This window comes from Schistocerca nitens, chromosome 7 (assembly GCF_023898315.1).
Source record: "Schistocerca nitens isolate TAMUIC-IGC-003100 chromosome 7, iqSchNite1.1, whole genome shotgun sequence".
NCBI classification, from domain to species: Eukaryota; Metazoa; Arthropoda; class Insecta; order Orthoptera; family Acrididae; genus Schistocerca; species Schistocerca nitens.
The window spans coordinates 355,728,255-355,745,371 of NC_064620.1; positions in this window are offsets into that span (position 1 = coordinate 355,728,255).

The window sequence follows — 17,117 nt, forward strand, 5'->3', positions numbered from 1 at the left end:
CATCCCTAACTCTGGCCAGGACATATTCACCTTCTTTCGCGCTATAATAGGAGCATTTTTCATCGTGGTTTATAATGTAGTGCGTCCGAGACTTATTATTGGGGACTTGAACGCAGAACTTCTTGGCTTGAGTATGAGAGCCACGTAGAGTTGGCCACGTGAGAAGCAACTGAAACTAAGGCCCACCCCCACAACATATACATCGGGTCTTGTGCTTAGTTTTTGGCATGACATAAACTCACCAAGAATTGTACACATTTAAAGCGAAATGATAAGTTGTTAGGAATAAGTGGGATTCGGGTAAGCGCAATGGTAAATTGTTAGGAGTAAGTGGCATTCGGGGTACACAAACTCGCTCTTTCTGCGCCGCTTCCCGTCAAAATTTCCCCTTCTGTGATGTAGGTTGCAGTAGGTACTGGGAGATGAAGAACCTTGCACAGGATAGAGTAGCATGGAGAGCTGCATCAAACCAGTCTCTGGACTGAAGACCACAACAACAACATCATGTTACGTTTGAAAGAAGTGACTTTAAACCTCTGCGAGTGAAGGGTTCTGAGGACGGAGATAATGAATGACGCTCTCGATCAGAGTTACGTCACGCCTCGCTTTCGGGAGGAGTTTCCAAGGAGCGAGTTAAGTCCGATGTTCTCTCGCCTCATGATCTTCATTGGATTCGTGCGACCGAATAGTACTCACTCTTTTAGCTGTTCAGAAAGACACGATCGTTTTCAAGGCATTTTTACTCGTAAACAAAACGAAATAAAAATTTAAAGAATACGCACCCAAATCACAAAGCAAACGTAATATATTCATTTTTCGTAGCAAAGAATATTAAAAAAGACTATCGAAGGAAGCGATTAAATTTTTAATCAGACAAAGCGAAATCTGTAATTCCATATATACTAGCCAAGTAAATACGCAGCTAGTTCCTATTTGTAAACACAAGAGTGCAGTGCTAAATTCTATCACTGATATAAATTTCCGAAAAATACATCTGTCACTGATTTTAAAAAAAAATGCAACAACGCCATCTATTGGCTCTTTGGTGTACTACAAAAGTAACAGTGCCGTCCGTTGATTGGTTGGTGTACTATGCTGTGATGTTTTATCAAAAATGGTTCAAATGGCTCTAAGCACTATGGGACTCAACATCTGAGGTCATCAGTGCCCTAGACTTAGAACTACTTAAACCTAACTAACCTAAGGACATCACACACATCCATGCTCAAGGCAGTTTTCGAACCTGCGACCGTAGCAGTAGCGCGGTTCCGGACTGAAGGGCCTAGAACCGCTCGGTCACAGCGGCCGGCGATGTTTAAACATCCAAACTACTAAGCTGAGCAGACGAGTTTAGATAAAACTTTAAATTACGATATCTTTTATCCGTATTCCGATTTTGATGAAATAAAACCTATATTTTGCGCGAAGCTACGCTCAAGTTACTTATGAAAATTCGTCTAGTAGTTTTGGAAATCAGCGTGTTAATACAGACACGACGGTTCGACATAAATCTTTAAACCTAGGTATCTGTTTATTCCGTGATTCGATTTTAATTAAATGAAGCCTTTATGTTGCACCAAGCTTCGCTTAAGTTACCTGTGAAAACCCCTTGAAAATTCGACTAGTAGGTTTAGAGATTAGCGTGTTCCAACAGACAGAGGCAACAGTTTTACTGTCTTGTTGTTAGTATATTGCAGACTTCTTTCCGGTGAGGTAATATTTTTTCGACAACTTACCTGATAAATATCCTGTTCCTGGGAGCGTGGTGGCATGCAAGAAATAGCAGCTTGCATCTTGAGAGCATGAGTGCATGTGCTGCAGCCACAATATTGTCTTATTTGCTTTCAGGTTTCCATCTACATGCGAAATTTGCTATTGTTAGCTGTTGGTGTTAATATTAAGGTTGAATCTCCTTCTTTATAGACTTGCACAATGCAACTGTTTTAGAGCTCCAAGACAGTAATACACTAGATAGTTCTACAGTGCTACACTACAGCATGAAATAGCATGCTGCTGACGTTAAATGCACACGGCAGGCCTTTTGCCTTATAAGCGTCGCAGCGAATCGAGATTAATAGAACCAGTTTATGGAGTTTATCGGAGCTTCGCGGATAAATGTTCTGTCAGTCGTTTGTTGTTTTCGGTCTGAAACGTTAATCGTTTGCTCAGACTAACATTAATCGTGTATAGCGTAACGTTTCGTGCTCTCCATTTTGGAACTACAGCTTCTGGCCCGGAAGGGTAGCAAGTGTACTCCAGACGGGGAAGTACTCTACGTCCTCCAAGCCGCGGTTTGGTATCTTCCGTCAGATTTGCGAAACAGCTCGCTCGCGGTCAGCGGCTGGAATTAGCTCGCGGTAAGTGGGCACGTCACACTTCACGAGAAGTCACCGTCGTCCTTGGCGTGTTAGACAGGACGACGCAGTGCGTAGATAGCTGGCGTCAGGAAACACTGTTTCCAGGAAGTCTGCGGCTCTTGTTGCTAACACGTCAGTTGTCCCCACTGTTATGTTTATCATGTTCAAATGGTTCAAATGGCTCTGAGCACTATGGGACTTAACATCTATGGTCATCAGTCCCCTAGAACTTAGAACTACTTAAACCTAACTAACCTAAGGACAGCACACAACACCCAGCCATCACGAGGCAGAGAAAATCCCTGACCCCGCCGGGAATCGAACCCGGGAACCCGGGCGTGGGAAGCGAGAACGCTACCGCACGACCACGAGATGCGGGCTATATCATGTATATAAGAGCAAATACTATCAGTCTTTTGCAACTCAATGTTTATTTGGTTTTTAACCAAACATGCTTCAGCTATTCATGTTATGCATTATCAGTGGTCTGTGAAATAAGAGATCACTATTCAAAAAATGGTTCAAATGGCTCAGAGCACTATGGGACTTAACTTCGGAGGTCATCAGTCCCCCAGAACTTAGAACTACTTAAACCTAACCAACCTAAGGATATCACACACATCCATGCCCGAGGCAGGATTCGAACCTGCGACCGTAGCGGTTGCGCGGTTCCAGACTGTAGCGCCTAGAACCTCTCGGCCACCCCGGCCGGCGAGAGATCACTATTGCCTATAGACATTTTGTTATTAGACATGTACGAGATGTGTTCAAAAAGGATACATGTGCGAGATGTGTTCAAAAAGTATCAAGGATTTTATAATTTTGATTTTTGTATTAGTCCGATTCGCGCGATTTTGAGTTGTGTTGGTAAACATGTCTGAAACGTATCTGTACACTGGTAGCCATTTAGATCTTTAGCCTGTCGTCAGTTGGCAAGAGTCCGCAGCTCGTGGTCGTGCGGTAGCGTTCTCGCTCCCCGCGCCCGGGTTCCCGGGTTCGATTCCCGGCGGGGTCAGGGATTTTCTCTGCCTCGTGATGACTGGGTGTTGTGTGATGTCCTTAGGTTAGTTAGGTATAAGTAGTTCTAAGTTCTAGGGGACTGATGACCATAGATGTTAAGTCCCATAGTGCTCAGAGCCATTTGAACCAGTTGGCAAGAAGGTTACATGTGATTGCTTACGAGTGGCGATTATTGTTTTGTTTAAAATGTGGATCAGAGAATTTGCATTAAAGTTTGCTATAAAAAGGAATAAAATGTAAAATTTTTTTGGAAATGTTTAATATTGCTTGTGACGAGTCTTCTATGAGTGAAATAAGAGTTTACGAGTGATATAAGCGTTTCCAAGAGGGCCATGAAGAAATTGAAGATGACGAACGTTCTGGACACCCTAGTACATCAACAAAATGATCAGCAAACAGATCCACGAAGTTCTGCAAGTTCTCTTTGAAGCTCTGTACCACTACAATTCCTGATGCAAGTGATCTATAAAACTTTGGTGCCCGATTAATTCACATTCAGAATCCGTGATAAGCTATACGGCATCTCCGACATCTTTAGAATCCAACTAACACAAATGATCATAAATCGTGGACTTTGAGACAGAAACCAAGTGTGGGAATCAATATTAAGTTTCTTTTATTACGCGACGGATTACAGCTTGTCTGATGATTACTATTCATGCAACATACATGATCGTTTTCGTAAACTACATTTCATCATCAGCTTTATCTGTGAAGTCAGTCACACCCGATTCAATTAAATATGGATTCATTCACGGATAGCTGGTAACAACTCTAATCCTGCCGTACAACTTAACGGTGTACATTAAATCGCGTAAAATTATGCGAAAACGTTTTTTGTAAGTAAATACAAAACCGTAACTGACCGTGGTGCGTACCAAATCTCAGGTTTGGTTGGAACGTCCTTCGATCAGTTTGGGTTTCGTATTTGTTGTAAAACACACATTAAAAAGTTTTAGAATCACTTTACGTGATTTTACATACGTGGTAGAGTGGTGTGACAGGATATTGGTGGGTGATGGGTAGCTATGCATAGACGTGTTTCAGTGAATCTCTATGGATGTAACTGGTTTCCCAGATGCAATGTGGTTCACGAAATCAGTCATGTATGTCTTTTTTTCTTCATTTGTGAATCGTCTGTCTTCTGACTGGTTTGAATAATTCCTCTCCTGTGCCAACCTTTCCATATCAGCAGCCTACGTCCTCAGTTATTTGCTGGATCTGGTGGATGTGTTCCAATTTGTGCCTTCCTCTACAATTTTTACCCTCTACATGTTCTATGAATAACAAACATCAGTAAAGTGCCACCTAAGGAAATTGTAATCTGTTGCGTAATAAAATACTTTACAGCTGTGTGCCTCTGAGATGCCATGGGCAAAAACTGTGAAAAGTTGAAATCAGTATGTTTACAGTACTTTTTTCTCCAGAGATTGGCAACTTACACCATAATGCAATAACTGAAGCTTACAGTTACTGTTTCGAAGTGACGGCTGACAGCTTCAATTCATGCATTAAAGCGTCACATAAAATTTTGCTGCTCTCTGTCAAATATCCGTATTTCTTACTGTAAACAGAGACAGGCAGCTAGAGCCCTGCCAATTAGTTCCTGGGGTTTCACAAACCGACAACTTCAGGAAACTCCAGAGGAAAAAATGTTTATGGATGAGATCCGGCAACCGCACTGGCCTTGCCACAGGCCTTCGTCTTCTATCACAGTTGCTCACGGACATCAATATCGAAGCAAGGTGGTGCAGCGAAGCGTTGAAACAACATCCTCCCACGGACAAAAGAGGCAAGGTGTCCAATAACTATGGGAGGGCGTCTCGTATGAACACTAGATAGCGTCCACCATTTAGACGGGGCAGTAGCACAAAGAAATGTTTTATAGTTGACCTTGTACAATTACAATTCGGAAGTTGATAAAGAATCATTGCTGCTGATCTGAGACGGGCTTGGCATGGGCGTTTTCATCGCTTCAACATAGGTACTGAGGCAGTTGACGACACCATCGCTGTTCAGGGAGACCTCATCCGTGAACAGTATAAACACCAGGAACCAAAATAAAATGAATCTTCCACTTCGCAGTGGAGTGAGCGTTGTTTTGAAACATCATGGCAGATTAAAACTGCGCTGAAGCGGTACTCGAACCGCGAACCTTATCTCTCGAATTTTTTGGCGATAACCTTGGCCGCTTGTAGCTTGAGTGCTCTAGTTCCCCGTAAGTTTATATACATAGTGATAAATTAACTCCTCTTACAAGGGAACCTCCCCATCGCACCCCCCTCAGATTTAGTTATAAGTTGGCACAGTGGATAGGCCTTGAAAAACTGAACACAGATCAATCGAGAAAACAGGAAGAAGTTTTGTGGAACTATGAAAAAAATAAGCAAAATATACAAACTGAGTAGACCATGCGTAAGATAGGCAACATCAAGGATAGCGTGAGTTCAGGAGTGCCGTGGTCCCGTGGTTAGCGTGAGCAAGTCACGCTCGTCTGAATCGATAATTTGGAGGACTCGAACCACGTATTTTTCCTGATGCTGGTTCGTTTTCCGCAAAATCCGCAATGGAATTGCAACGGAATCTCGGTGTCCACACTCCTCTTACGAAGTTTTACAGACTTCGCAGCACCACAGTCAACACAGTCTCTCCTTTCCTCGTCCGGCAGAAGGCCATATTTCCGGGTAAAAGTCAAACGTTTGTCTATGCTGGATATGCATGGAATTAGATTTTTCCATGTCAGGCAATCCGCAGAAGAAACGTGCGAAGCAGCAGACATTACACTCGCTATCAAAAGAAACCGTGTTGATTTCCCAACGGAATCATAAACAATTACCGCGGGAATGTAATGTACACTAACTGAAGAAACAACGAAAAACTGATAACACTGACGATCACAAATAATTGATCATAACGCGCGCCACGAGACTTCCATAATCGATTTACTATCGCACGTTAGATACGTATCGATTGGAGCCCTCCAACTTCGATAGTCAATCATTCTTGGAAATTACCAATTCTTACTTTTCGATATTTCATAAGAGATCGTTAACAAAGATTATTTAAATTAAGAAGACATTACAGATTACATTTTTAGGACAAAAATGAAAAATCAAATACTCGTTATTTGGAGTTTCGTTTTATACCACAGATGTTTTATATCACAGTGATAAGCCTCGTAGAAACACGAAAAACACTAGTTTTCACGGCATCAAGCACGTCATACAAATGCTGCATTTTTACAGTTGCCTCCGTACCACTGCATTATGAATCCATTATAAGTGATCTAGAGCCAAGTTGAGGGATTTGTCGCGAGAAATGACAAAACATTTAAGCTACCAGCCGTACTAGAACTAATGCGCAAAGTTTTGTCACACGTCACTGGCGAACGCTGGCGGGATGCAGAACAGCACGTCATAAAAGAAAACGATAAAACCTGGTGTTTGGGTGGCTTTGTGGATTCTATTGATGACCACCTCGTTATCAAAGTAGCATATGACAGTTGCAGTACTGAACTGTATTTCTCAGACTCGGATATGGACGGAGTTCGGAGATTACCAGACGACTGATAGACTGTAAGTAATACCTTCAGTGGCTTCAGTATTTAACTATTCAGTGAAATCCGCACAATACGTTTTTACGTCACATATAGCTCACACAGAAAAATTACCCTGTGTTTAACTTAGGCGTTTTCATCATTCTTATTTATTATTACAATACTATCTTAGTTAAGACCGAGAACATATGTTTTCCGTCTAGTCCCCTCTGAAGCGTATTGTCGAAATTTTGCCTTATATTATTCGAAGTTATATTGTTTCTCAGTTCGCCTCTTTTTACTTCTTAACTGCAACTGTTCACGTCGCTGCTGGTTAGCTGGACCAGCTGACTGGCCAGTGCTGTCCAGGTTAAATGCTGTGGTAAAGCTATTATCACATATTATCCCCGAGCCGATGTGCGAGTAACGCACAGCATAAAATGAATCCTTATTATCGTACTTGACATTACTCAAAACAGCGATGGTTCCGCCCCACTTGAAACGCAATCGAATGAGATTCCAGCAAAGCACAGAATAATACATAGTGTAATTTTTATGTCGGGTTTGTTCTTATGATGAACGCAGTATGGACGGGATGAACGTTAATGAAGAGAGAAACAAAAGTAAACGACGCCAATGCGGCGGCTACTTGTTATGAAAAATTAGCCGTTCACAAACTCGTGTATCTTACAGCCTGAAAAATACATTTCCGACCGTTGGTTCGCGATTTGAAAATATTCAGTTTGGGACACACACATTCTGCATAATTTTGACCCAACAAATTTGATACATCTACTATGTGCGCACATATAGTTTCAAAATGATACCACCAAACTAGGTTGCGCAGTGGGAAGATTGGGCTCGCATTCGAGAGGTCGCCGTTTCAAGTCCCAGCCGGGCAATACAAATATAGGTCTTTCGTGGTTTCCCCAAATGATTAAGGCAAATCCCCGAAAAATCCCTTTGATAAGGGTCTTCCTCGCCCTTCCTCACCCTTCCCTCTATCCGAGTTTGTGCACTGACTCGACTGACTTCCTTCCACCTTCCCTTTTTCAAAATGACAAACTTTGATTTATCGTAGAGGGTGTCTGGCGCAGCAAGCCAAGCATTGGAAGCCATGTTAGGAAACCTCATTCAACGGTGCTAGGAACTATTGAAAAAATGCATAGGAATGGTCCCGTAGCTTCGTCACCCTCTATCGCTTGACCTAAAGCAACAAGACCTGTTTCTCGGGTACATCTGAAGCGCGTCGCTCTCAGACGAGGACTTAGTTGGCAGGTACAAGCAGCGTCTGAACAAGTTCGCATAACGCCAGGTGTCTTGGAACAAGTGCGTCGGTCAGTACTACGCAGGAGAGCTGCATCGATCGATGCAGACATTCTGAACACCTCCTCTAATGTGCGTCCTTTCACAATTAACTTGAAAAATAGTGACTATTTCTCCAATTTGGATGCGCATTTTATTAACCATTCTCTTATGTTTCATTTACCGTTCTTTTAGTTTCTGTTAAGGAAAATTGTCGAACTCTCCAAAACGGTCTGACAGACAGCCGCAACACCATGTAGAGGGTGTAGTAACAAGTGCTGTTCGGATGGATTACCAATATTGTTTTCTTTCCTTATTTCCAATTATCTGAGACACTCTTGCAAAAGAAAAATTTGTTCCCATGCTTAATTTTGAAACAGCCTATCATGTTTCGTATGAGTTTTACTGTCGTGTATGTATGCTGCAACTAAGGTGAACTGTCACTGTTTAGTGGGATATGTTTTAATAGATCTGACGGTGATCCACTGTATTATATCGCTAATTGAGCCATGTTTGCTTAGTATCTATTTCAATCATGTTTATCATTAAGATAAGAACAAATATTCTATATACTTTGCATACGAATGTTTATTTTGTTGTGAACCAAACATGTTCACTTATTCATATAAGGCAACAACAGTTGTCTATAAAATAATTATGTAACGACACATATTTCGTTACGAGATATGCGTGGTTTCCTGCCATGAGATAACCATGAGGTGTGTTCAAACAGTATCGAGAATTTTCATTTTCAGGAAATAATTTTATTTATTCCAATTCCTGACACACTTCTGGAACTCGATCTTTGAGACAACACTTAAACCTTTCAGGGATGCAATTTTACTTTTATGTAAGCTTGTAAAATGACGGCCCTTTTAAGGCTCTCTTTATTTACAGAAACAGAAAAGAGTCACACATGGTCGCGTCTGGCGAATTTGGAGGCTGGGGCATCATTACATTGTTGTTTTTCGCCAAAAATCCACGAAAAAGCAATGAAGTGTGAGCAGGTACATTAAAGCCACGAATTGTTTCGTCACAAATCCCGGCATTTGTTTCGGGCTGCTTCCCACAAACGGCGTTGGACATGTAGGTAGTACTCCTTCCTGATCGTCCGGCGTTTTGGCAAGAACTCATGATTCAGTATGCTGCTGAACTTGACCTCTCCTGCCGAGCTTGTTTCGATCTTGGCAACTCAAGATGTCTCCGGCGACTGACCCTTAGTTTCAATGTCAAACCCGTAACTCACGTTTCGTCTCCTGTTACGACACGTTTCAGTAGTTCTGCGTTGTTGTTGACATCATTTAACGACTCATGAGCAACTTCCATTCGCCGTTGTTTTCGTTAGCAGTTCAACACCTTTGGCACAAATTTCGCTGCCACTCGTTTCATACCTAAAACATCCGAAAAGATTTCATGACATGAGCTATTTGATATGCCAACATCATCACCAACTTCTCTGATTGTGATTCGGCGATTTTTCATTTTTTGCACGTGGATTAATTGAATCAATAAAGGTGTGACTGATTTCACAGATAAAGCTGATGATGAAATGTAGTTTACAAAATCGATCATGTATGTTGCATGAATAGTAATCATCAGACAGGCTGTAATCCGTCGCGTAATAAAAGAAACTTAATACTGATTCACACACTTGGTTTCTATCTCAGTGTCCACGATTTAGGATCATTTGTGTTAGTTGGAATCTAAAGATGTCGGAGATGCCGTATAGCTTATCACGGATTCTGAATGCGAATTAATCGGGGTGAAGTTAAGCACCAAAGTTTTATAGACCACTTGCATCAGGAATTGTAGTGGTACAGAGTTTCAGAGAGAACTTGCAGAACGTCGTGAATAAGTTCCCTGGTCATTTTGTTTTCTGTGACTTCAGCTTCCTAGGTATAGACTGGGATAACAAAACTGGTGCCATAGACAGGTATTTGTGTGACATTATTCACAGTGTCTTGTCTGAAAATTACTTCGAGCAGACAGAGAACCAACTAGTGAAGGTAATGTCTTAGACCTCACAGCTACAAACAGACCTGAACTTATCGAATTTGTTAATGTAGAGGAGGGTATCAGTGATCATACTCTGATAGCTTCTATGATTACAGATGTTACAAAGAATGTTAAGAAAGGTAGGAAAATATTTTTGATTAACAAGAGTGACAGGATACAAATTGCAGTGCATCTGAATAGTCAAATTATATATTATGTGCTGGTCACGAAGATGTGGTGCACAAATAAAAAAAATTCAAAGGCATCGTGCAATATACCTTAGATAAGTATTTTACGAGAAAGATCGTAAGGGATGGGAAAGACCCACTGTGATTTAATAGAAAAGTGCTACATAAACAAAGAGAGCTTCATCACAGATTCTGGAGCAGTAGACACCTAGATGACAGACAAAAGCCGAACGAAGCAAAAAGAGTGTAAGGAGATAAAATTGTGTCAACCGATTTGACTAAGAGGTTTTACGACATTGCTGTCCGTGATTTATTCCGAATTACGAAGCAATGTTCCTTTGGGTATGCAAGCATGTCCAAAGAAATAGGCACTGCGGTGACTACAGCCGTTATGAAATACATTAAATTTATTCGCAACTTCGAATATGGATAAGCATCAGCCTTATAATGTAATGACGACAGTAAAAATTTGAATCCGGGTTCCCGCTTATACGAGCGGCCGCCACACCATTTGACTATATGAGCACAACTCAGGGCCAGATCCAACTTCCATAAGTCGTAAACCATTATCTAGAACCTGTATCCGTACTTCCATTACGTATTTTTTCGTACCGGCGACACATTTTACATGAAAGTCGCTAGCACGCATGCATACTGTTCGTAATTCCGAATACCACAGGCACTGCAACATCGGAGTAACACAGTCCTGCAATATCGTATTTATCCACTGACACCGTGTAAGCGACTTTCAAGAAAATGTCTCGCCTGTACTGGAATATACATAATGGATGTACGAGTGCAGGTTGTATACACATGGTTGACGGCTTATGAGAGATGGGTCTGGCCGCGGGCCATATTCGGATAGCCAAATAGCAAGGCGAGAGTTCGCGATAAGCGGGAAATCCGGGTCAAAATCCAGTCCGGCACAAATTTTCATTGTAGTCATACCATTCTGAAGCTGAGAGTCGTCCATATTCGAAATTGTGAATACATTTTATGTGCTAAGAGGTTTTGGTCTTATATAAAATGAGTGTCCGCCCCCGGTAGCTGAGTGGTCAGCGCGACAGAATGTCCATAATGAGGGCTTGGGTTCGATTCCCAGCTGGGTCGTAGATTTTCTCCGCTCAGGGGCTGGGTGTTGTGGTGTCCTAATTTTCACCATTTCGTCCCCATCAACGAGCAAGTCGCCGAAGTGGCGTCAAATCGAAAGACTTGCTCCTGGCGAACGGTCTACCCGACGGGAGGCCCTAGTCACACGACATTTATTTATTTATAAAATGAGTAAGCTGTTCGAAATGATCTATTCAGTCACTCAGTGATCATAATGGGATCGAAACAGAAAATGACAGAGAGAAGGCCGAAATGCTGAATTTGGTGTTACGAAACTGTTTCACCGCGAAAGATAGTAATACGGTCCCTACTTTCAGTCATCGTACGAACTTCGAAATAGCAGGTATTGAGATGATGAATCGCGGACTGGAAAAAGAACTAGAATCTCTTTGTTGTTGAAAGTCATCAGGACCAGATAAGACACCTGTAAGATTCTACAGAGATTATTCGAAAGAACTTTCTCCCCTTCTAGCAGTTTATTGTAGGTTGCTGGAGCAACGAAGGGTACGTAGCGAGTGTAAAAAAAGCTCAGATCATTCCCATTTTAAAGAGTGGTCGTAGGGCAGTTGCACATAATTATAGGTCTGTATCGTTCACGTTAATCTGTTGTAGAATTATGGAACATGCTTTACGCTCAGGCATATGACGTTTTTGGCGAACGAAAATCTCGTCTATAAAAATCAATATAGAAACTAAAAACAGAGATCTTGCGAAACTCACATACAAATCTTCAGGTTTCAGACAGTCAAATTTGTATCAGGCGCTGTATCTCGACAGAGTTTGAACCAAAACACCGATATAATTTGCGCTATGCACTGTCGTCCAGGAGAACGTGCGTCAACGGTAAGCAATGGGTAACACATGACCTACGGAGCACACGAAAAGCATAACTGTGAGCGTTTCTCGTGTAGAGCTTTCGAGATGAAGATGGTAGAGAGTTGTTTTGTCTTAACAAGGGTCGCGGGTTCAAGCACTTGCCTCGCCAGTTTTTGTACTGGACTACATGAGAAACTGTTATATGGGACAACATATTCCTGACTGTTCAGAGCTTATGACAATGTTCTACTGACAGTCCGTTTATTTGAAAGTAGCAAACCTATAGAGGACATTTGTAGTTTCACAGAATAAACGCAAAACATCGTAATAGAAGAAAAAAGAAACAATTGTATCATATGTATGGAAGTATTAATAATAATAATAATAATAACACTAACAAGAATAAGAATAATAATTGACTGCTAGAGAGGAGTACCACCGTAGGTCTATAAATTCCGAACAGTTTTCCACGTAGTACAGTACAAAAACTGACATGAACAGGGCTCGAACCAAGGACCTTGATACGACGTGCTATTGCTCTACCGACTTCCCCACGGGAGCTTCACACGACAGACGCTCATAGTTAAGCTTTTCGTGTGCTCCGTAGGTCATGTGTTACCTATTACTTTACCGCGTACGCACGTTCTCCTGGACGACAGTGCATAGCGCACATTATAACGGTGTTTTGGTTGATACTCCGACGATATACAACGTTTGGTGCCGGTCTGATTGTCTGACAATTGGAGGTTTGGGTGTCAGCTCGCTCTGTTCCTGCATGAGCTCCGTAGCGCTGTAGACACCGGCTCTTCAGAAAGGCTTTTGACGCTGTCTCGCCCTGCCGTCTAGTGAAAAAAATACAAGCTTACTGAGACATTCGCGAGTGGCTTCAGAACTTCCATGCAGATATTATTCAACACATCACTCTTAACGGGACTAATTCGCCAGATTTAAAAGTAATTTCTGGCGTACCCGAAGGACGTGTGATAGGACCGTTATTGCTTACACCGTATTAAAGTGATTTAGTAGACTGCGTCGGAAGCTTTAAGGCTGTTCACAGATGATGCAGTTGTCTTTAAGAAGGTAGCAACGCCAGAAGACAGTAGCGACTTACAGAAGGGCCTACAGAGGGTTGATGAATGGTGAAGGGGCTGGCAGTTGGCCCTGAACGTAAATAAATGTAACATATCACACATACATTGGGAAGGAAATTCACTACTGTACAGTTACATTGTGAATAACAAATTGTTAGAAAATAACTGCTTTAAAATATCTACGAGTATCTGTATCTGTGGAATGACCACATAAAACAAATAGTAGGAAAAGCAGATGTTAGACTGAGATTTATAGGAAGAATCTTAAGGAAATGTTCGATCTGTTCTTGAGTATTATATATCAGATTGGGACCGATACCAGGTATAATTGCTAGAAGAGGGCGGCCGCTGTGGCCGAGCAGTTTTAGGCGCTTCAGTCCGGAACCGCACTGCTGCTACGGTTGCAAATTCGAATCCTGCTTCGAGCATGGATGTATGTGATATCCTTAGGTTAGTTATGTTTAAGTAGTTCTAAGTCCAGGGGACTGATGACCTCAGATGTTAAGTCCCATAGTGCTCAGAGCCATTTGAACCATTTGATAGAAGAGATAGATCCAACGAAGAGCGGCGCGGTTCGACACGGTATCGCTCAGTTGTCGTGAGATAATTACAGAGATGTTGAACAAACTGCAGTGGGAGACGCTACAAGAGCACGGAGAGGTTTGCTATTGAAAATTCGAAACATAACTTTCCGAAAATTATTACTGCCCCCCACATACATCTCGCGAGATGACCACAACGAGGAATTCGAGAAATTGGAGCTAATACAGAGGCTTAACGACATTCTTCCCACGCGGCATTCGCGAATGGAACATATAAGGGGGGATCCGTTAGTGGTACCAGAAATGCCCACCGACACATACCGTTAGGTGGCTTGCGGAGTATTGGTGTACATATAATACTCAATAGTTTGGGGATATTCGTTTATTTGCAACAAACGACGACGGGCAAAGCAGCTCATAAGTGATTGTCAGAAGTTTTGTCCCGAGGTGAGAGTGGCTACCAGACAATAGAACATGCATCATCGGAGATGCGCAGATTTATCGTCTTGTAACACGCACGCAAGGGAAAGTCTGCTGCGCTGATTGTACACACACATACCAGAGATTCCTGTGACGCCTAGTGCCGTATTCGTGTTGTGAGGTTACACCTGTGTCTGTCGAGCAGAAATGTTGCGACCGAAAGTTGCGGGGCGGTGACGGCCGTATTCGGCACGCGGTGCGTCCCTCGCGGGGGCGCTTTCTTCTGCCCTGGGAGTGCGTGAGCGGCTGACGCCCGAGGCGTAGGCGTGCGCACGTGGCCTCGCCTCGCATCGCCTGCAGGTGCAGCCGACACTTTCTCCCGTCACGCACCTACACGCAGCGCTCCACCAGCGACTCACTCCCCTAAAGGGGTGCGTCTTTGTCAGGCCTGAATTCTCACATTCTTCGATTAGCAACAGCTGAGCTTGTGCGCTATCCAAATGAACTGTCAGTCACGTACAGTGGAATAAGTTTTCTGGAACGAAAGCAGTCGTCAGTCCAGAAATATCTCGCATTATTAACGTTATCATTTAGCCGCAGATATTTTGCCTGTCTTCAGTAATATACGAGGGTTGGAACTTTAACAGTGGCAACTAGTTATTTACATCTCATACAAAATAAATACATGTTTCAAAGTTTTACTGACCTTCAGAGTAGTCACCAGCATTGTGTACAACCCGTTGCCAGCGATGTGGAAGTCGAAGGATACTCTTAGCAGTGCCAGTTGAGTTGACAGTTCGAGCGGCGTGGTCTATTTCCCGGCGAATTTGTAGCAGTTCTAAAGCGAATGCCGTTAAGTGTTTTCTTCAGTTTAGAAATCGAATTGAACTCACGAGGGCTTAAGTCAGGGGAGTGCAGTAGTTGGTATAACACTTAGCAGCCCCGTCAGTCAAACAAATCAGTAACAGCTTGACCTGTACGTGCTTGAGTATTGTCCTGCAAAATGATGGTCAGGTCCTGCGGAAAGTGTCATCACTTCTGTCTCTATGCTGTTCATTTTTGGAACACAGCCTACGACCAGCCGTCAACGTTATACTTAATCAGAGGTTAGCTACGTAATTTTTATTTCAAAAATGTGTACAATCACAGTGTCTGTAAGTGCTACTTGTGCTCTGATTGTATTATACGTACCGTGAAAATGGTTGACACTGCTTCCTGCTTCGTACTGGAACACATGGCCGGGACACCGTTAATGGCTAGAAACAACTTGTTATTAATGTTCTTCACAAGATTACATACACAAATCAGCTTTGAGGTATATTGAGAGATAGCATGTACTGAATAGAAGTTATAGTACTGGATATGATTGTGTGGCGTAATTGATAGTGTCATAGAATTAAAATAGAGTGAACTGGGGGGCGATGGTTTGAGATCCAATGTGGCCTACATTTTTTTTATTCGGCATTTAAATATGAAATTCATCAAATAAATGATAATTAACTTTTACTTTACCATAATTTTTCAATAAAAATGCACGTCTTTTAGTTTCTAATTACATATCACACACAAAATTTTGGTTTTCAATGTAAATACATGTTTCTAATGATCGATATTTTATAAAATGTAGTTGAAGTTAAGAACATTTTTTGAAGAAGAATGAAGAATCAAATACTCTTTGTCTGAATATGTGCATTGTTATGTATGACAGTAGTGGTATTACACGAACCAGAGTGATTAGCGTCGTAGAAACACGTAAAACAATTTTCACGGCGTCGAGCACACTGTACAAATGCTACATTTTCACAGTTGGCATCTTAACACTGCCATCGGAACCCAACAGAAATGAAGCCAAGTTAAGGGATTTGTCACGAGAAATAACAGGACATTTAAGATATCCAACTGTACTGGAACACGTCATTGCCGAACGATGGCGAATGCAGAACAGCCTGTCATAAAAAGAGGATGAGGAAATGTGGATTTTATGGTGGCTTGGGATTCTGTTGCTGATCGCCTGGTTATCATCGTGCGTGGCAATACTGAAATGCATTCCTCGGAGTCCGATATGGAAGGAGTTCAGAGATTAGCAGTGACTGACTAATAGCTTCAGTGGCTTTAATATTTAACTGCATGGTGAAATCCCAGAACTGTGCTTTTGCGCCACAAGTAGCTCATGCAGAAAAATTACCCTTGTTAAAGTCAGGAATTTTCATCACTCTTGTTTTTAATTACAATACTATGTTAGTTAAGTTCGAGAGCAGCCACCCTTTGTGGCCGAGCGGTTCTAGGCACTACAGTCTGGAATCGCGCGACCGCTACGAGCGCAGGTTCGAATACTGCCTCGGGCATGAATGTGTGTGATGTCCTTAGGTTAGTTAGGTTTAAGTAGTTATAAGTTCTAGAGGACTGATGACCTCAGAAGGTTTTTTTTTTTTTTTTTTTTTTTTTTTTGAGAGCATGTTATATTTCCGTCCGAACGCCTAAGAAGCGTATCGCTTGAGTTTTACTATTATTTCCTTCTGTTTGAAAAGTAAATGACGTTCAAAGCTATATTATTCTCTGCTCGTTTCTTTTTACGTCTTGCTGCAACTGCTCACATCGCCGCAGGTTTAGTTGGTTCACTTGCCTGGCCAGTGCTGTCCACGTGAAGTGTGCCGATAAAGCTGTTACCCCGTATTATTGCTGTGTCGATGTGCGCGAAACGCACAGCATTGATCGTATCCTCATTATCGTACTTGTCT